Raw genomic sequence first — 23,140 nt, forward strand, 5'->3', positions numbered from 1 at the left:
AATGTGGATTTTCTGAAGAATTTTCTCTCCCTCTCTCTGTGTCTGTGTGTGTGTGAGGGGAGGGGGGATTTGACTATTGCTTTTATATTGTTAATCAAGGTTTCAGGGGCTTTTGGGGTCCTTAACGTGCTCAAAAACTCTTGAAACTTTGCACACAGGTCAGAACCCACGGCCATCAGGGCCGGGCTGAAGCTGGTACCCGGGCGTGGCTGGGGGGCTCAACAGCGCCCCCTTGAACGGGGTTCTAAAACTTGATCCATATATCAAACACGCTCACATGAATTAATATGAAACTCGGTACACATATAGATCTCATCGGGCCGAACAACTTTACCCCGGTCAAGTTTTACGCCAGCCCAACAGGAAGTCGGCTATTATGGGTTGTTTGGAAAACGCTTGCTGTGGAATGTGAAATACTCCTCCTAGAAAATTCACCGTGTCCCCTTCAAACTCGGTGTGCATGTAGTCAAGACTTTGAGGATGCTAAATTGCGGACGGATTTTTGATATCTCGAACGGTTTGGCTGTGGCGAGGAATCGAATTTATGGCGAGAAAAGAGAAACACGGAAGTGGAATAACTTCTGCATACATTAACTGATCTTGATGAAACTTCAGCAGTGTGTTCGTGGTAAGAGGCCGATCAGATGGATGTAGCTATTGTGAGTCAAAGTTATAGCGCCACCAACTGGCAGCAGGAAGTGTGTCACTTTCAACATGCTTTTGACAAAAGTGGGGGGGTTAGTTTTAACTACAGTAAAGAAAAAACAGTTTGTATATTGTTCTCATCAAGCCGGACAACTTTCTAATTTACATTCAATAGCTCTGGCCATCAGGAAGTCAGATATTTTGGTCTGAATGTGAATTTTTTTGCAAAATCAGCCTCTGAATTTTTAGCCACTCCTCTTAAACTATTTATTTTATTCGTACCAAACTTTTTCAACATGATGAAACTACATTAAATATGCTAAATTGTGAATGGATAATAAATATCTCAAACGGTTTTGCTATGGCGAGGGATTAAAGTAATGTCCAAAAAGGAAACACTAAAAATCTTCTAAAAATGTAATTATATACCATTTATTTCTATATAAAAGAATACAAATATCACAACTAAACCCATTTTATTCTGTTTTTGCAATTCAAGAAGAATGAAAAAGTTAAAACAGGCTATTTAGTGCTATTTGGTTCAACAAAAAAGCAAACATAGGGCTATACTGCCCTCTTGTGTCCAAAAGGACATCAAAATAGTATATAAAACTTTTTACCAGGTAGGCCAATATTGTATTTAAATATACATTTATTACGTATGTGTCTGAGGATATTTTCCCACCGGTTAATCGACGTGTGACACGAGTGGGTGCTTTTAAATCGCTAATATAATAGTGTAAGAAAAATAATGATAATGTTGCACACACAAATCACACACATGTGGGAAAGAATGATGCTTTTAAACAACACTAAACCGCCATTAGGTGTCGCCAGGCATCCATCTTAATAAGCGAGTCATTGATTCATTCGTTCAAATGATTTGTTCGAATGAGTCGATCAAGATTAAGACAGATGTTTATGGATTGATCATTCAATCTTTGAGTCAACCGATTCGTTAAAAATGCTGAATCGTTCAGTTATGAGAAAACACGTGATGCGTGATGGTTCTGCCGTGATCTTTGTTTAACTATTTTCGCTGCTGAAACAGAAAAACAGTCAACATTGCATCTAAAATGTAAGTGACTTAATTGTAACTGTTTATTAACCTGTTGTATGAAATCTAGGGGTGGGAGAAAAAATTTATTCTTAGATGCATCGCGATGCGGACGTGGACGATTCTGAATCGATTCACAAATGTCAAAAAATCGATTCTCTAAAAAAATATTTTTCTAATAACGTAATATTGACGGAAGGCAAAAGGCGGAACTCTAAGCGGACGTGCGTGCAGTCTGTGGCACGCACATAACAGAGAAGTTTCTTCTGCTCACCAAGGCTGCATTTATTTGATTAAAAATACAAACAAAAACAGTAATATTGTAAAATATTATTCCAATTTAAAACAGCTGCTTTCTATTTTAATATATTTTAAACTATTATTTATTCCTGTGATCAAAGCTGAGTTTTCAGCATCATTACTCCAGTCGTCACTGTCACATGATCCTTCAGAAATTATTCTAATATGATGATTGATACTCAAGAAACATTCATTATTATTTTAAATGTCGAAAACAGTTGTGTACAGTCTTTGATGAATAGAAAGTTCAAAAGAACAGCATTTATCTGAAATCTAAAGCTTTTGTAACGTTAAACACTACCGCTCAAAAGTTTTGGGTTAGTAATAATTAAAATTTAATTTTTTGGGGAAATAAATAAAATAAATCAGTACTTTTATTTATGAAGGATGAGTTAAACTGATCAACAGTTACAGTAAAGACATTTATAATGTTAAAAATATATATATTTGAAATATATGCTGTTCTTTTGAACTTTACATTCATCAAAGCATTTTGAAAAAAAAAATCTGTACACAACTGTTTTCAACATTGAAAATAATAATGAATATTTATTGAGCATCAATCATCATATTAGTATGATTTCTGAAGGATCATGTGACACTGAAGACTGGAGTAATGATGCTGAAAACTCAACTTTGATCACAGAAATGAATTACTATGTAAAATATTTAAAAATTGAAAACAGCTGTTTTAAATTGGAATAATATTTCACAATATTACTGTTTTTGTTTTACGTAGCGCTTGCAAAAACAGTCGTATGGCTGTATCTCCGCAACGGTTTATAGGATTAAGACCAAACTTGGGACATGTCATCCCAAGCACAACTGGTCGACTTATTTTCAGGAGACTCATATCAATTGACTCTTGAATCCTTGCCGAGTCCAACGATACCAAACATGCTAGGTTTCGCCTTACGGTCTGTGTAGCGTTGTGATTTAGCACTTAAAAAACATTAGGCTATATCTTCGAAACCGTTTGTCCGATCGAGACGAAACCACCGTCAGAAGTTTGGAATCATAGCTTGTTAACTAAATATTAATACCCAAATGCGAAAATATTGATAGTAAGGGGTAGTAAAATCCAATCAAAGTCATGTGTCAGTCATTTTTTATGTGTTTTTTCATATAAATGTCTATAACTCCGAAGCGAATTGAGATATTTTCAACAAAATCGACACACATATGTACGGGCTCACTCTGAGGACACATAAAAAAAATTGTGGGACTGAGCCTCTTGGTGGCGCTATAATAGAACAAAACATGAAATTCCCATTGACTTCAATACAGTTTTGTGAAATAAAATGCTATACTTAACAAATGCATTGATGTTATATTACGAAACTCAGAATGTGCCATCAACACCATCCCCTGAAGGTACTCAAAATATTTAGAAACAGCGCCACCTAGTAGTCAAAAGTTCAACAAAATTTCCAAAAAGGCTAATAACTTTTGAATAAATCTGGCTATTGAAATGCCACTGGTCTCAATAGATTCCTTGGGTCAAGCCGAGAACATGGATACCAAGTTTTCCTTTTTTGGCCGAACTTCCTGTCCGCCATCTTGATTTTCAGTCAAAACCTACTTTTTCAAACTCCTCCTAGACCGTTTGTCCGATTTTCACCAAAATCGAATCGTATCATCTCCAGACCGTGCTGACTAAAAGTTATGGATTTCGTGACGATAGACGAAACCGTTTTCGTATAGCATAGCAGCAAAGTTGAGGCATGATGCTAAAAGCACTATTCAGGCTTTATCTTTGCAATGCCTTGACATATTGACACCAAACTTTGTATGTGTCATTGTCACTTCACTCTGACCACATCACATCAGTTTTTTAACTGCGCCACCTATTGGTCGAAAGTGATAATCCATCAAATCATATTTTTAATTATTGTTTGTATGATTTTAAAGGCATTTTGCCTAAAATCCTCTTTAATGTCTTTAATTGCTCATTGTCGCAGTTGGTCTGACACTTTCAACAATGTTGGCATGTCTTGTCATCTGATTGTGCTTGGCCCCGGTAATTGCTGCTTGCAGCTATATTTAGGGGCCAAGCACCGAAGGTGCGTAGGCACCTATTGTTTTCGTTCCCGTTCTTATTATTATTATTCTTCCTTCTTCCGACTGGGAGTCTATGGCAGCCCATAGAACCGATTGCGGGAAAGTTGTTTTGGTTTGACATTCTGATAGAGGACAGTCCCAACATTAAATACACCAATTTTTGTGTTTCTAAGTCATTCCCTCTAGCGCCACCACCTGTCCAAAGTTTCACTTTTATTTTGCTAATAACTTTTGAACCGTAAGGCCAATCAACAAAATTCTTTTTTCCTCTTATTTCTGAGCTCATGCTGATTCGATTGCACCCTATGACGTCATTTTCCGTCATATAAGTATGGCCGCCATCTTGAATTTTCAAAAAAAGCTACTTTTACGAACTCGTCCTAGACGGTTTGTCCGATTTGCATGAAAATTGAACCAGATCATCTTCAGGTAGTGCTGACAAAAAATTATGGAATTCAAATTGATTTGTCAAACCGTTTTCGATAAACGCACGAATACATTTTACGTAGCGCTAGCAAAAACAGTCGTAAGGCCGTATCTCCGCAACGGTTTATCGTATTCAGACCAAACTTGGTACTTGTACTCACAAGCATGACCTGAGGCTACATGCTGTGTTTCGGCGCAGCGCCACCTACTGGTCCGGAGATATGAAAAATGGCTATTTTTGCTTATAACTTCTGAACAGTTTGTCCAAAAATCATAAAATTGGTCTCGTTAGATTCAGGGCGACATGCCGAGTCGACTGATATCCAATTTTACCATATCGGCCATTTTGACTGTCGGCCATTTTGAATTATGTGCTAAAATGCTGTATTTTATGAACGCATGAACGGATTGTTACGAAACTTGGCATGGGTCATCAGCACGATGTCCTGAAGGAGTGTGAGAAGTTTCGAAACAGCGCCACCTAGTGGTGAATTTTTTTTTTCAAATGCTTATAACTTTGGGAGCGGTCGACTTATTTTCACGAGACTCATCTAATTAGACTCCTGAAACCTTTCCGAGTCCTACGATACCAAATATGCTAGGTTTCGCCTTACGGTTTGTGTAGCGTTGTGATTTAGCGCTTAAAAAACATTTGGCTATATCTTCGAAACCGTTTGTCCGATCGAGACGAAACCACCGTCAGAAGTTTGGAAACATAGGTTGTTAGCACAACGCCAATGCCCAAAAGCAAAAATATTGATGTTTAGGGGTAGTAAATTCCAATCAAAGTCATGTGTCAGTCATTTTTTACGTGTTTTTTCATATAAATGTCTATAACTCCGAAGCGAATTGAGATATTTTCACCAAAACTGACACACATATGTATGGGCTCACTATGAGCACACGTAAAAAAAATTGTGGGACTGAGCCTCTTGGTGGCGCTATAATAGAACAAAACATGAAATTCCCATTGACTTCAATACAGTTTTGTGAGATAAAATGCTATTTTCATTCAAAATCTCCTTTTTTGAACTCCTCCCACACCGTTTGTCCGATTTTCACCAAAATCGAATCGTATCATCCCCAGACTGTGCCGACTAAAAGTTATGGATTTCGTGTCAATTGACGAAACCGTTTTCGTATAGCGCAGCAGCAAATTTGAGGCATGATGCTAATAGCACTATTCAGGCTTTATCTCTGCAATGCCTTGACATATTGACACCAAACTTTGTATGTGTCATTGTCTCCTCACTCTGACCACATCACATCAGTTTTGTAACTGTGCCACCTATTTGTCGAAAGTGATAATCCATTAAATCATATTTTTAATTACTGTTTCTATGATTTTTCAGCCATTTCGTCTAAAATCCTCTTTAAATGTCTTTAATTGCTCATTGTTGCAGTTGGTCTGACACTTTCAGACATGTCGAAATGTCTTGTCGTCTTATTCTGCTTGGCCCCGGTAATTGCTGCTTGCAGCTATATTTAGGGGCCAAGCACCGAAGGTGCGGAGGCACCTATTGTTTCTGTTCGCGTTCTTATTATTAGGGGCCAAGCACCGAAGGTGCGGAGGCACCTATTGTTTCTGTTCGCGTTCTTATTAGGGGCCAAGCACCGAAGGTGCGGAGGCACCTATTGTATCTGTTCGCGTTCTTATTAGGGGCCAAGCACCGAAGGTGCGGAGGCACCTATTGTTTTCGTTCCCGTTCTTATTATTATTAGGGGCCAAGCACCGAAGGTGCGTAGGCACCTATTGTATCTGTTCCCGTTCTTATTATTATTATTCTTCCTTCTTCCAACTGGGAGTCTATGGCAGCCCATAGAACCGAATGCGGGAAAGTTGTTTTGGTTTGACATTCTGATAGAGGACAGTCCCAACATTAAATACACCAATTTTGGTGTGTCTAAGTCATTCCCTCTAGCGCCACCACCTGTCCAAAGTTTCACTTTTATTTTGCTAATAACTTTTGAACCGTAAGGCCAATCAACAAAATTATTTTTCTCTCTGATTCCTGAGCTCATGCCAATTCGATTGCACCCTATGACATCATTTCTGTCATAACAATATGGCCGCCATTTTGAATTTATCTAAAAAGCTACTTTTTCGAACTCGTCCTAGACGGTTTGTCCGATTTGCACGAAAATTGAACCAGATCATCTACAGACCATGCTGACAAAAAGTTATGGAATTCAAGTTGATTCGCTTAACAGTTTTCGATAAACCCACGAATACATTTTACGTAGCGCTTGCGAAAACAGATGTAAGGCCGTATCTCCGCAACGCTTTATCGGATTCAGACCAAACTTGGTACATGTCATCACAAGCATGACCTGAGGCTACATGCTGTGTTTCGGCGCAGCGCCACCTACTGGTCCGGAGATATGAAAAATGGCTATTTTTGCTTATAACTTCTGAACAGTTTGTCCAAAAATCATAAAATTGGTCTCGTTAGATTCAGGGTAACATGCCGAGTCGACTGATATCCAATATTACCATATCGGCCATTTTGACTGTCGGCCATTTTGAATTTTGTGCTAAAATGCTGTATTTTAAGAACGCATGAACAGATTGTTACAAAACGTGGTATGGGTCATCAGCACAATGCCCTGAATGAGCCTGAGAAGTTTCGAAACAGCGCCACCTAGTGGTGAATTTTTTTTTTCAAATGCTTATAACTTTGGGTGTGGTCGACTTATTTTCACGAAACTCATCTTTTTAGACTCCTGAATCATTGCCGAGTCCTATGATACCAAACATGCTAGGTTTCGCCTTACGGTTTGTGTAGCGTTGTGATTTAGCGCTTAAAAAACATTTGGCTATATCTTTGAAACCGCTAGTCCGATCGAGATGAAACCACCGTCAGAAGTTTGGAAACATAGGTCGATAGCTATACGCCAATGCCCAAATGCGAAAATATTGATGTTTAGGGGTAGTAAATTCCAAACAAAGTCATGTGTCAGTCATTTTTTACATGTTTTTTCATATAAATTTCTATAACTCCGAAGCGAATTGAGATATTTTCACCAAAATCGACACACATATGTATGAGCTCACTCTGAGGACATGTAAAAAAGATGGTGGGACTCAGCCTCTTGGTGGCGCTATAATAGAACAAAACATGAAATTCCCATTGACTTCAATGCAGTTTTGTGAAATAAAATGCTATACTAAACAAATGCATTGGTGTAATATTACGAAACTCAAAATGTGCCATCAGCACCATCCCCTGAAGGTACCCAAAATATTTCGAGACAGTGCCACCTAGTGGTCAAAAGTTATAACAAAATTTACAAAACTGCTAATAACTTTTGAATAAGTTGGCCTATTGTAATGCAACTGGTCTTAATAGATTCCTTGGGTCAAGACGAGAACATAGATACCAAGGTTTCCTTATTTGGCCTAGCTTCCTGTCCGCCATCTTGATTTTCAGTCAAAACCTACTTTTTCGAACTCCTCCTAGACCGTTTGTCCGATTTTCACCAAAATCGAATCGTATCATCTCCAGACTGTGCTGACTAAAAGTTATGGATTTCGTGTCTATAGACGAAACCGTTTTCGTATAGCGTAGCAGCAAAGTTGAGGCATGATGCTAAAAGCACTATTCAGGCTTTATCTCTGCAATGCCTTGACATATTGACACCAAACTTTGTATGTGTCATTGTCACTTCACTCTGACCACATCACATCAGTTTTGTAACTGCGCCACAGATTGGTCGAAAGTGATAATCCATTAAATCATATTTCGAATGACTTTTTATATGATTTTTCAGCCATTTCGCCTAAAATCCTCTTTAAATGTATTTAATTGCTCATTGTTGCAGTTGGTCTGACACCTTCAGCCATGTTGGCATATCCTGTCGTCTGCTTGCGCTTGGCCCCGATAATTGCTGCTTGCAGCTATATTTAGGGGCCAAGCACCGAAGGTGCGGAGGCACCTATTGTATCTGTTCCCGTTCTTATTATTATTCTTCTTTTTCTTCCGACTTGGCGTCTATGGCAGCCCATAGAGCCGATTGCGGGAAAGTTGTTTTGATTTGACATTCTGATAGAGGACAGTGCCAACATTAAATACACCAATTTTGGTGTTTCTAAGTCATTCCCTCTAGCGCCACCACCTGTCCAAAATTTCACTTTCATTTTGCTAATAACTTTTGAACCGTAAGGCCAATCAGTAAAATCCTTTTTTACTCTTATTCCTGAGCTCATGACGATTCGATTGCACCCTATGAAGTCATTTTCCGTCATAAAAATATGGCTGCCATTTTGAAGTTTTCGAAAAACCTACTTTTTCGAACTCGTCCTAGGCGGTTTGTCCGATTTGCATGAAAATTGAACCAGATCATCTTCAGGCCGTGCTGACCAAAAGTTATGGAATTCAAGTTGATTCGCTTAACCATTTTCAATAAACGCACAAACAAATTTTACGTAGCGCTAGGAAAAACAGTTGTAAGGCTGTATCTCCGCAACGGTTTATCGTATTCAGACCAAGCTTGGTACATGTACTCACAAGCATGACCTGAGGCTACATGCTGCGTTTCGGCGCAGCGCCACCTACTGGTCCGGAGATATGAAAAATGGCTATTTTTGCTTATAACTTCTGAACAGTTTGTCCAAAAATCATAAAATTGGTCTTGATAGATTCAGGACGACATGCCGAGTCGACTGATATCCAATTTTGCCATATCGGCCATTTTGACTGTCGGCCATTTTGAATTTTGTGCTAAAATGCTGTATTTTAACAACGCATGAACGGATTGTTACGAAACTTGGTATGGGTCATCAACACGATGTCCTGAAGGAGTGTGAGAAGTTTCGTAACAGCGCCACCTAGTGGTGAATTTTTTTTTTCAAATGCTTATAACTTTGGGTGTGATCGACTTATTTTCACGAAACTCATCTCATTGGACTCCTGAATCGTTGCCGAGTCCAACGATACCAAACATGTTAGGTTTCGCCTAACGGTTTGTGTAGCGTTGTGATTTAGCGCTTAAAAAACATTAGGCTATATCTTCGAAACCGCTTGTCCGATCGAGACGAAACCACCGTCAGAAGTTTGGAAACATAGGTCGATAGCTATACAACAATGCCCAAATGCGAAAATATTGATGTTTAGGGGTAGTAATATTCAATCAAAGTCATGTGTCAGTCATTTTTTACGTGTTTTTTCATATAAATGTCTATAACTCCGAAGCAAATTGAGATTTTTGCACCAAAATCGACACATATATGTATGGGCTCACTCTGATGACACATAAAAAAAATGGTGGGACTGAGCCTCTTGGTGGCGCTATAATAGAACAAAACATGAAATTCCCATTGATTTCAATACAGTTTTGTGAAATAAAATGCTATACTAAACAAATGCATTGGTGTAATATTACGAAACTCAGATTGTGTCATCAGCACCATCCCCTGAAGGCAACCAAAATATTTCAAGACAGCGCCACCTAGTGGTCAAAAGTTATAACAAAATTTCCAAAAAGGCTAATAACTTTTGAATACATCTGGCTATTGAAATGCCACTGGTCTTAATAGATTCCTTGGGTCAAGCCGAGAACATAGATACCAAGTTTTCCTTATTTGGCCAAACTTCCTGTCCGCCATCTTGATTTTCATTCAAAACCTACTTTTTCGAACTCCTCCTAGACCGTTTGTCCGATTTTCACCAAAATCGAATCGTATCATCTCCAGACTGTGCCGACAAAAAGTTATGGATTTCGTGTCGATTGATAAAACCGTTTTCGTATAGCACAGCAGCAAAGTTGAGGCATGATGCCAAAATGACTATTCAGGCTTTATATCTGCAATGCCTCGACATATTGACACAAAACTTTGTATGTGTCACTGTCTCCTTACTCTGACCACACCACATCAATTTCGTAACAGCGCCACCTTTTGGTCAAGAGTGACAATCCATTAAATCATATTTTGAATCACTTTTTACATGATTTTTCAGCCATTTCGCCTAAAATCCTCTTTAAATGTCTTTAATTGCTCATTGTTGCAGTTGGTCTGACACTTTCAGACATGTTGGCATGTCTTGTCGTCTTATTCTGCTTGGCCCCGGTAATTGCTGCTTGCAGCTATATTTATTATTATTATTATTCTTCCTTCTTCCGACTGGGAGTCTATGGCAGCCCATAGAACCGATCGCGGGAAAGTTGTAATGGTTTGACATTCTGATAGAGGACAGTCCCAACATTAAATACACCAATTTTGGTGTGTCTAAGTCATTCCCTCTAGCGCCACCAACTGTCCAAAATTTCACTCATGTTTATGCTAATAACTTTTGAACCACACGGGCTAAAAACAAAATTCTTTTTTCCTCTGATTTCTGAGCTCAGGGCGATTCGATTGCACCATATGACGTCATTTTTCGTCATAATAATTTTTCCGCCATTTTGAATTTTCCGAAAAACCTACTTTTTCAAACTCCTCCTAGGCCGTTGCTCCAATTTCCACGAAAATTGAATCAGATCATCTTCAGACCATGCCGACAAAAAGTTATGGAATTCGTGTTGATTCATCAAACCGTTCTCGAATACCGCGCAAACAAATTTTACGTAGCGCTTGCGAAAACAGACACAAGCCAGTATCTCCTCAACACTTTATCATATTCAGACCAAACTTGGTACATCTCTTCACAAGCATGACCTGAGGCAACATGCTGCGTTTCGGCACAGTGCCACCTACTGGTCCGGAGATATGAAAAATGGCTATTTTTGCTTATAACTTCTGAATGGGTTGTCCAAAAATCATAAAAGTGGTCTCGTTAGATTCAGGGCATCATGCTGAGTCGACTGATATCCAATTTTCCCCGATCAGCCATTTTGGCTGTCGGCCATTTTGAATTATGTGCTAAAATGCTGTATTTTATGAACGCGTGAACGTATCGTTACAAAACTCGGAATGGATCATCAGCACGATGCCCTGAAGGAGCCTGAGAAGTTTCGAAACAGTGCCACCTAGTGGTGAATTTTTTTTCCCAAATGCTTCCAAATGCTTATAACTTTGGGTGTGGTCGACTTATTTTCACGAGACTCATCTCATTAGAGTCCTGAATCGTTGCCGAGTCCCACGATACCAAACATGCTAGGTTTTGCCTTACGGTTTGTGTAGCGTTGTGATTTAGCGCTTAAAAAACATTTGGCTATATCTTCGAAACCGCTAGTCCGATCGAGACGAAACCACCTTCAGAAGTTTGAAAACATAGGTCGATAGCTATACACCAATGCCCAAATGCGAAAATATTGATGTTTAGGGGTAGTAAATTCCAATCAAAGTCATGTGTCAGTCATTTTTTACGTGTTTTTTCATATAAATGTCTATAACTCCGAAGCGAATTGAGATATTTTCACCAAAATCGACACACATATGTACGAGCTCACTCTGAGGACATGTAAAAAAAATGGTGGGACTCAGCCTCTTGGTAGCGCTATAATAGAACAAAACATGAAATTCCCATTGACTTCAATACAGTTTTGTGAAATAAAATGCTATACTAAACAAATGCATTGGTGTAATATTACGAAACTCAAAATGTGCCATCAGCACCATTCCCTGAAGGTACCCAAAATATTTCAAGACAGTGCCACCTAGTGGTCAAAAGTTATAACAACATTTCCAAAAAGGCTAATAACTTTTGAATAAATCTGGCTACTGAAATGCCACTGGTCTTAATAGATTCCTTGGGTCAAGCCGAGAACATAGATACCAAGTTTTCCTTATTTGGCCAAACTTCCTGTCCGCCATCTTGATTTTCATTCAAAACCTACTTTTTCGAACTCCTCCTAGACCGTTTGTCCGATTTTCACCAAAATCGAATCGTATCATCTCCAGACTGTGCTGACTAAAAGTTATGGATTTCGTGTCTATAGACGAAACCGTTTTCGTATAGCATAGCAGCAAACTTGAGGCATGATGCTAAAAGCACTATTCAGGCTTTATCTCTGCAATGCCTTGACATATTGACACCAAACTTTGTATGTGTCATTGTCACTTCACTCTGACCACATCACATCACATTTGTAACTGCGCCACCTATTGGTCGAAAGTGATAATCCATCAAATCATATTTTGAATGACTTTTTATATGATTTTTCAGCCATTTCGCCTAAAATCCTCTTTAAATGTATTTAATTGCTCATTGTTGCAGATGGTCTGACACCTTCAGCCATGTTGGCATGTCTTGTCGTCTTATTCTGCTTGGCCCCGGTAATGGCTGCTTGCAGCTATATTTATTAGGGGCCAAGCACCGAAGGTGCGTAGGCACCTATTGTATCTGTTCCCGTTCTTATTAGGGGCCAAGCACCGAAGGTGCGTAGGCACCTATTGTATCTGTTCCCGTTCTTATTAGGGGCCAAGCACCGAAGGTGCGTAGGCACCTATTGTATCTGTTCCCGTTCTTATTATTATTATTCTTCCGTTTCTTCCGACTGGGTGTCTATGGCAGCCCATAGAACCGATTGCGGGAAAGTTGTTTTGGATTGACATTCTGATAGAGGACTCTCCCAACATTAAATACACCAATTTTGTTGTTTCTAAGTCATTCCCTCTAGCGCCACCACCTGTCCAAAGTTTCACTTTTATTTTGCTAATAACTTTTGAACCGTGAGGTCAATCAACAAAATTCTTTTTTCCTCTGATTCCTGAGCTCATGCCGATTCGATTGCACCCTATGACTTCATTTTCCGTCATAACAATATGTCCGCCATTTTTAATTTTTCGTAAAACCTACTTTTTCGAACTCGTCCTAGACGGTTTGTCCGATTCGCACGAAAATTGAACCAGATCATCTTCAGGCAGTGCTGACAAAAAGTTATGGAATTCAAATTGATTTGTTAAACCGTTTTCGAAAAACGCTCGAACTAATTTTACGTAGCGCCTGCAAAAACAGTCGTAGGGCTCTATCTCCGCAACGGTTTATCGTATTCAGACCAAACTTGGTAAATGTCATCACATGTATGACCTGAGGCTACATGCTGTGTTTCGGCGCAGCGCCACCTACTGGTCCGGAGATATGGAAAATGGCTATTTTTGCTTATAGGTTTTGAACAGTTTGTCCAAAAATCATAAAATTGGTCTCGTTAGATTCAGGGCAACATGCCGATTCGACTGATATCCAATTTGACCATATCGGCCATTTTGACTGTCAGCCATTTTGAATTTTGTGCTAAAATGCTGTATTTTATGAACGCATGAACGAATTGTTACGAAACTTGGTATTGGTCATCATCACGATGTCCTGAAGGAACCTGAGAACTTTCGAAACAGCGCCACCTAGTGGTGAATTTTTTTTCCCAAATGCTTATAACTTTGGGTGTGGTCGACTTATTTTCACGAGACTCATCTCATTACAGTCCTGAATCGTTGCCGAGTCCCACGATACCAAACATGCTAGGTTTCGCCTTACGGTTTGTGTAGCGTTGTGATTTAGCGCTTAAAAAACATTTGGCTATATCTTCGAAACCGATAGTCCGATCAAGACGAAACCACCGTCAGAAGTTTGGAAACATAGGTCGATAGCTATACGCCAATGCCCAAATGCAAAAATATTGATGTTTAGGGGTAGTAAATTCCAATCAAAGTCATGTGTCAGTCATTTTTTACGTGTTTTTTCATATAAATGTCTATAACTCCGAAGCGAATTGAGATATCTTCACCAAAATTGACACACATATGTATGGGCTCACTCTGAGGACACGTAAAAAAAATGGTGTGACTGAGCCTCTTGGTGGCGCTATAACAGAACAAAACATGAAATTCCCATTGACTTCAATACAGTTTTGTGAAATAAAATGCTATACTAAACAAATGCATTGATGTAATATTACGAAACTCAGAATGTGCCATCAGCTCCATCCCCTGAAGGTACCCAAAAGATTTCGAGACAGCGCCACCTAGTGGTCAAAAGTTATAACAAAATTTCCAAAAAGGCTAATAACTTTTGAATAAATCTGGCTATTGAAATGCCACTGGTCTTAATAGATTCCCTGGGTCAAGCCGAGAACATAGATACCAAGTTTTCCTTATTTGGCCAAACTTCCTGTCCGCCATCTTGATTTTCATTCAAAACCTACTTTTTCGAACTCCTCCTAGACCGTTTGTCCGATTTTCACCAAAATCGAATCGTATCATCTCCAGACTGTGCCGACTAAAAATAATGGATTTCGTGTCGATAGACGAAACTGTTTTCGTATAGCGCAGCAGCAAAGTTGAGGCATGATGCCAAAAGCACTATTCAGGCTTTATCTCTGAAATCCCTTGAAATATTGACACCAAACTTTGTATATGTCATTGTCACTTCACTCTGACCACATCACATCAGTTTTGTAACTGCTCCACCTATTGGTCGAAAGTGATAATCCATTAAATCATATTTTAAATGACTTTTTATATGATTTTTCAGCCATTTCGCCTAAAATCCTCTTTAAATGTATTTAATTGCTCATTGTTCCAGTTGGTCTGACACCTTCAGCCATGTTGGCATATCCTGTCATCTGCTTGCGCTTGGCCCCGATAATTGCTGCTTGCAGCTATATTTATTATTATTCTTCCGTTTCTTCCGACTGGGTGTCTATGGCAGCCCATAGAACCGATTGCGGGAAAGTTGTTTTGGATTGACATTCTGATAGAGGACTCTCCCAACATTAAATACACCAATTTTGTTGTTTCTAAGTCATTCCCTCTAGCGCCACCACCTGTCCAAAGTTTCACTTTTATTTTGCTAATAACTTTTGAACCGTGAGGTCAATCAACAAAATTCTTTTTTCCTCTGATTCCTGAGCTCATGCCGATTCGATTGCACCCTATGACTTCATTTTCCGTCATAAAAATATGGCCGCCATTTTTAATTTTTCGTAAAACCTACTTTTTCGAACTCGTCCTAGACGGTTTGTCCGATTCGCACGAAAATTGAACCAGATCATCTTCAGGCAGTGCTGACAAAAAGTTATGGAATTCAAATTGATTCGTTAAACCGTTTTCGAAAAACGCTCGAACTAATTTTACGTAGCGCCTGCAAAAACAGTCGTAGGGCTCTATCTCCGCAACGGTTTATCGTATTCAGACCAAACTTGGTACATGTCATCACAGGTATGACCTGAGGCTACATGCTGTGTTTCGGCGCAGCGCCACCTACTGGTCCGGAGATATGGAAAATGGCTATTTTTGCTTATAGGTTTTGAACAGTTTGTCCAAAAATCATAAAATTGGTCTCGTTAGATTCAGGGCAACATGCCGATTCGACTGATATCCAATTTGACCATATCGGCCATTTTGACTGTCAGCCATTTTGAATTTTGTGCTAAAATGCTGTATTTTATGAACGCATGAACGAATTGTTACGAAACTTGGTATTGGTCATCATCATGATGTCCTGAAGGAACCTGAGAACTTTCGAAACAGCGCCACCTAGTGGTGAATTTTTTTTCCCAAATGCTTATAACTTTGGGTGTGGTCGACTTATTTTCACGAGACTCATCTCATTACAGTCCTGAATCGTTGCCGAGTCCCACGATACCAAACATGCTAGGTTTCGCCTTACGGTTTGTGTAGCGTTGTGATTTAGCGCTTAAAAAACATTTGGCTATATCTTCGAAACCGATAGTCCGATCAAGACGAAACCACCGTCAGAAGTTTGGAAACATAGGTCGATAGTTATACACCAATGCCCAAATGCAAAAATATTGATGTTTAGGGGTAGTAAATTCCAATCAAAGTCATGTGTCAGTCATTTTTTACGTGTTTTTTCATATAAATGTCTATAACTCCGAAGCGAATTGAGATATCTTCACCAAAATTGACACACATATGTATGGGCTCACTCTGAGGACACATAAAAAAAATGGTGTGACTGAGCCTCTTGGTGGCGCTATAACAGAACAAAACATGAAATTCCCATTGACTTCAATACAGTTTTGTGAAATAAAATGCTATACTAAACAAATGCATTGGTGTAATATTACGAAACTCAGAATGTGCCATCAGCTCCATCCCTTGAAGGTACCCAAAAGATTTCGAGACAGCGCCACCTAGTGGTCAAAAGTTATAACAAAATTTCCAAAAAGGCTAATAACTTTTAAATAAATCTGGCTATTGAAATGCCACTGGTCTTAATAGATTCCCTGGGTCAAGCCGAGAACATAGATACCAAGTTTTCCTTATTTGGCCAAACTTCCTGTCCGCCATCTTGATTTTCATTCAAAACCTACTTTTTCGAACTCCTCCTAGACCGTTTGTCCGATTTTCACCAAAATCGAATCGTATCATCTCCAGACTGTGCCGACTAAACGTTATGGATTTCGTGTCGATAGACGAAACTGTTTTCGTATAGCGCAGCAGCAAAGTTGAGGCATGATGCCAAAAGCACTATTCAGGCTTTATCTCTGAAATCCCTTGAAATATTGACACCAAACTTTGTATATGTCATTGTCACTTCACTCTGACCACATCACATCAGTTTTGTAACTGCTCCACCTATTGGTCGAAAGTGATAATCCATTAAATCATATTTTAAATGACTTTTTATATGATTTTTCAGCCATTTCGCCTAAAATCCTCTTTAAATGTATTTAATTGCTCATTGTTCCAGTTGGTCTGACACCTTCAGCCATGTTGGCATATCCTGTCATCTGCTTGCGCTTGGCCCCGATAATTGCTGCTTGCAGCTATATTTAGGGGCCAAGCACCGAAGGTGCGTAGGCACCTATTGTATCTGTTCCCGTTCTTATTAGGGGCCAAGCACCGAAGGTGCGGAGGCACCTATTGTATCTGTTCCGTTTCTTATTATTATTATTATTATTATTATTAGGGGCCAAGCACCGAAGGTGCGGAGGCACCTATTGTATCTGTTCCGTTTCTTATTAGGGGCCAAGCACCGAAGGTGCGGAGGCACCTATTGTATCTGTTCTGTTTCTTATTATTATTATTATTATTATTAGGGGCCAAGCACCGAAGGTGCGGAGGCACCTATTGTATCCGTTCGCGTTCTTATTATTATTAGGGGCCAAGCACCGAAGGTGCGGAGGCACCTATTGTATCTGTTCCGTTTCTTATTATTATTATTATTATTATTAGGGGCCAAGCACCGAAGGTGCGGAGGCACCTATTGTATCTGTTCCGTTTCTTATTATTAGGGGCCAAGCACCGAAGGTGCGGAGGCACCTATTGTATCTGTTCCGTTTCTTCTTCTTATTATTATTATTATTATTATTATTATTCTTCCGCCATGGGAGTCTATGGCAGCCCATAGAACCGATTGCGGGAAAGTTGTTTTGGTTTGACATTCTGATAGAGGACCGTCTCAACATTAAATACACCAATTTTGGTGTTTCTAAGTCATTCCCTCTAGCGCCACCACCTGTCCAAAGTTTCACTTTTATTTTGCTAATAACTTTTGAACCGTAAGGCCAATCAGCGAAATTCTTTTTTCCTCTGATTCCTGAGCTCATGGCGATTCGATTGCACCCTATGACGTCATTTGCCGTCATAAAAATATGGCCGCCATCTTGAATTTTCAAAAAAAGCTACTTTTTCGAACTCGTCCTAGACGGTTTGTCCGATTTGCACGAAAATTGAACCAGATCATCTTCAGGTAGTGCTGACAAAAAGTTATGGAATTCAAATGGATTCGTCAAACCGTTTTCAATAAACGCACAAATACATTTTACGTAGCGCTAGCAAAAACAGTCTTAAGGCCGTATCTCCGCAACGGTTTATCGTATTCAGACCAAACTTGGTACTTGTACTCACAAGCATGACCTGAGGCTACATGCTGTGTTTCGGCGCAGCGCCACCTACTGGTCCGGAGATATGAAAAATGGCTATTTTTGCTTATAACTTCTGAACAGTTTGTCCAAAAATCATCCAATTGGTCTCGTTAGATTCAGGGCAACATGCCGAGTCGACTGATATCCAATTTTGCCATATCGGTCATTTTGGCTGTCGGCCATTTTGAATTTTGTGCTAAAATTCTGTATTTTATGAACGCATGAACGGATTGTTACGAAACGTGGTATGGGTCATCAGCACGATGCCCTGAATGAGCCTGAGAAGTTTCGAAACAGCGCCACCTAGTGGTGAATTTTTTTTTCCAAATGCTTATAACTTTGGGTGTGGTCGACTTATTTTCACGAAACTCATCTTTTTAGACTCCTGAATCGTTGCCGAGTCCTACGATACCAAACATGCTAGGTTTCGCCTTACGGTTTGTGTAGCGTTGTGATTTAGCGCTTAAAAAACATTTGGCTATATCTTTGAAACCGCTAGTCCGATCGAGACGAAACCACCGTCAGAAGTTTGAAAACATAGGTCGATAGCTATACGCCAATGCCCAAATGCGAAAATATTGATGTTTAGGGGTACTAATTTCCAATCAAAGTCATGTGTCAGTCATTTTTTTCGTGTTTTTTCATATAAATGTCTATAACTCCGAAGCGAATTGAGATATTTTCACCAAAATTGACACACATATGTATGGGCTCACTCTGAGGACACGTAAAAAAAATTGTGGGACTGAGCCTCTTGGTGGCGCTATAATTGAACAAAATATGAAATTCCCATTGACTTCAATACAGTTTTGTGAAATAAAATGCTATACTAAACAAATGCATTGGTGTAATATTACGAAACTCAGATTGTGTCATCAGCACCATCCCCTGAAGGCAACCAAAATATTTCAAGACAGCGCCACCTAGTGGTCAAAAGTTATAACAAAATTTCCAAAAAGGCTAATAACTTTTGAATACATCTGGCTATTGAAATGCCACTGGTCTTAATAGATTCCTTGGGTCAAGCCGAGAACATAGATACCAAGTTTTCCTTATTTGGCCAAACTTCCTGTCCGCCATCTTGATTTTCATTCAAAACCTACTTTTTCGAACTCCTCCTAGACCGTTTGTCCGATTTTCACCAAAATCGAATCGTATCATCTCCAGACTGTGCCGACAAAAAGTTATGGATTTCGTGTCGATTGATGAAACCGTTTTCGTATAGCACAGCAGCAAAGTTGAGGCATGATGCCAAAATGACTATTCAGGCTTTATATCTGCAATGCCTCGACATATTGACACAAAACTTTGTATGTGTCACTGTCTCCTTACTCTGACCACACCACATCAATTTCGTAACAGCGCCACCTTTTGGTCAAAAGTGACAATCCATTAAATCATATTTTGAATCACTTTTTACATGATTTTTCAGCCATTTCGCCTAAAATCCTCTTTAAATGTCTTTAATTGCTCATTGTTGCAGTTGGTCTGACACTTTCAGACATGTTGGCATGTCTTGTCGTCTTATTCTGCTTGGCCCCGGTAATTGCTGCTTGCAGCTATATTTATTATTATTATTATTATTATTATTATTATTATTATTATTCCGCCATGGGAGTCTATGGCAGCCCATAGAACCGATTGCGGGAAAGTTGTTTTGGTTTGACATTCTGATAGAGGACCGTCTCAACATTAAATACACCAATTTTGGTGTTTCTAAGTCATTCCCTCTAGCGCCACCACCTGTCCAAAGTTTCACTTTTATTTTGCTAATAACTTTTGAACCAAAAGGCCAATCAGCGAAATTCTTTTTTCCTCTGATTCCTGAGCTCATGGCGATTCGATTGCACCCTATGACGTCATTTGCCGTCATAAAAATATGGCCGCCATCTTGAATTTTCAAAAAAAGCTACTTTTTCGAACTCGTCCTAGACGGTTTGTCCGATTTGCACGAAAATTGAACCAGATCATCTTCAGGTAGTGCTGACAAAAAGTTATGGAATTCAAATGGATTCGTCAAACCGTTTTCAATAAACGCACAAATACATTTTACGTAGCGCTAGCAAAAACAGTCGTAAGGCCGTATCTCCGCAACGGTTTATCGTATTCAGACCAAACTTGGTACTTGTACTCACAAGCATGACCTGAGGCTACATGCTGTGTTTCGGCGCAGCGCCACCTACTGGTCCGGAGATATGAAAAATGGCTATTTTTGCTTATAACTTCTGAACAGTTTGTCCAAAAATCATACAATTGGTCTTGTTAGATTCAGGGCAACATGCCGAGTCGACTGATATCCAATTTGACCATATCGGTCATTTTGGCTGTCGGCCATTTTGAATTTTGTGCTAAAATTCTGTATTTTATGAACGCATGAACGGATTGTTACGAAACGTGGTATGGGTCATCAGCACAATGCCCTGAATGAGCCTGAGAAGTTTCGAAACAGCGCCACCTAGTGGTGAATTTTTTTTTTCAAATGCTTATAACTTTGGGTGTGGTCGACTTATTTTCACGAAACTCATCTTTTTAGACTCCTGAATCGTTGCCGAGTCCTACGATACCAAACATGCTAGGTTTCGCCTTACGGTTTGTGTAGCGTTGTGATTTAGCGCTTAAAAAACATTTGGCTATATCTTTGAAACCGCTAGTCCGATCGAGACGAAACCACCGTCAGAAGTTTGGAAACATAGGTCGATAGCTATACGCCAATGCCCAAATGCGAAAATATTGATGTTTAGGGGTACTAATTTCCAATCAAAGTCATGTGTCAGTCATTTTTTTCGTGTTTTTTCATATAAATGTCTATAACTCCGAAGCGAATTGAGATATTTTCACCAAAATTGACACACATATGTATGGGCTCACTCTGAGGACACGTAAAAAAAATTGTGGGACTGAGCCTCTTGGTGGCGCTATAATTGAACAAAATATGAAATTCCCATTGACTTCAATACAGTTTTGTGAAATAAAATGCTATACTAAACAAATGCATTGGTGTAATATTACGAAACTCAGATTGTGTCATCAGCACCATCCCCTGAAGGCAACCAAAATATTTCAAGACAGCGCCACCTAGTGGTCAAAAGTTATAACAAAATTTCCAAAAAGGCTAATAACTTTTGAATAAATCTGGCTATTGAAATGCCACGGGTCTTAATAGATTCCTTGGGTCAAGCCGAGAACATAGATACCAAGTTTTCCTTATTTGGCCAAACTTCCTGTCCGCCATCTTGATTTTCATTCAAAACCTACTTTTTCGAACTCCTCCTAGACCGTTTGTCCGATTTTCACTAAAATCGAATCGTATCATCTCCAGACTGTGCCGACAAAAAGTTATGGATTTCGTGTCGATTGATGAAACCGTTTTCGTATAGCACAGCAGCAAAGTTGAGGCATGATGCCAAAATGACTATTCAGGCTTTATATCTGCAATGCCTCGACATATTGACACAAAACTTTGTATGTGTCACTGTCTACTTACTCTGACCACACCACATCAATTTCGTAACAGCGCCACCTTTTGGTCAAAAGTGACAATCCATTAAATCATATTTTGAATCACTTTTTACATGATTTTTCAGCCATTTCGCCTAAAATCCTCTTTAAATGTCTTTAATTGCTCATTGTTGCAGTTGGTCTGACACTTTCAGACATGTTGGCATGTCTTGTCGTCTTATTCTGCTTGGCCCCGGTAATTGCTGCTTGCAGCTATATTTATTATTATTAGGGGCCAAGCACCGAAGGTGCGGAGGCACCTATTGTATCTGTTCCGTTTCTTATTATTATTATTATTATTATTATTATTATTATTCTTCCGCCATGGGAGTCTATGGCAGCCCATAGAACCGATTGCGGGAAAGTTGTTTTGGTTTGACATTCTGATAGAGGACCGTCTCAACATTAAATACACCAATTTTGGTGTTTCTAAGTCATTCCCTCTAGCGCCACCACCTGTCCAAAGTTTCACTTTTATTTTGCTAATAACTTTTGAACCGTAAGGCCAATTAGCGAAATTCTTTTTTCCTCTGATTCCTGAGCTCATGGCGATTCGATTGCACCCTATGACGTCATTTGCCGTCATAAAAATATGGCCGCCATCTTGAATTTTCAAAAAAAGCTACTTTTTCGAACTCGTCCTAGACGGTTTGTCCGATTTGCACGAAAATTGAACCAGATCATCTTCAGGTAGTGCTGACCAAAAGTTATGGAATTCAAATGGATTCGTCAAACCGTTTTCAATAAACGCACAAATACATTTTACGTAGCGCTAGCAAAAACAGTCGTAAGGCCGTATCTCCGCAACGGTTTATCGTATTCAGACCAAACTTGGTACTTGTACTCACAAGCATGACCTGAGGCTACATGCTGCGTTTCGGCGCAGCGCCACCTACTGGTCCGGAGATATGAAAAATGGCTATTTTTGCTTATAACTTCTGAACAGTTTGTCCAAAAATCATACAATTGGTCTCGTTAGATTCAGGGCAACATGCCGAGTCGACTGATATCCAATTTGACCATATCGGTCATTTTGGCTGTCGGCCATTTTGAATTTTGTGCTAAAATTCTGTATTTTATGAACGCATGAACGGATTGTTACGAAATGTGGTATGGGTCATCAGCACGATGCCCTGAATGAGCCTGAGAAGTTTCGAAACAGCGCCACCTAGTGGTGAATTTTTTTTTTCAAATGCTTATAACTTTGGGTGTGGTCGACTTATTTTCACGAAACTCATCTTTTTAGACTCCTGAATCGTTGCCGAGTCCTACGATACCAAACATGCTAGGTTTCGCCTTACGGTTTGTGTAGCGTTGTGATTTAGCGCTTAAAAAACATTTGGCTATATCTTTGAAACCGCTAGTCCGATCGAGACGAAACCA

The sequence above is a fragment of the Scardinius erythrophthalmus genome, assembly GCF_964197995.2.
Source record: "Scardinius erythrophthalmus genome assembly, contig: HAP1_SCAFFOLD_43, whole genome shotgun sequence".
NCBI lineage: Eukaryota > Metazoa > Chordata > Actinopteri > Cypriniformes > Leuciscidae > Scardinius > Scardinius erythrophthalmus.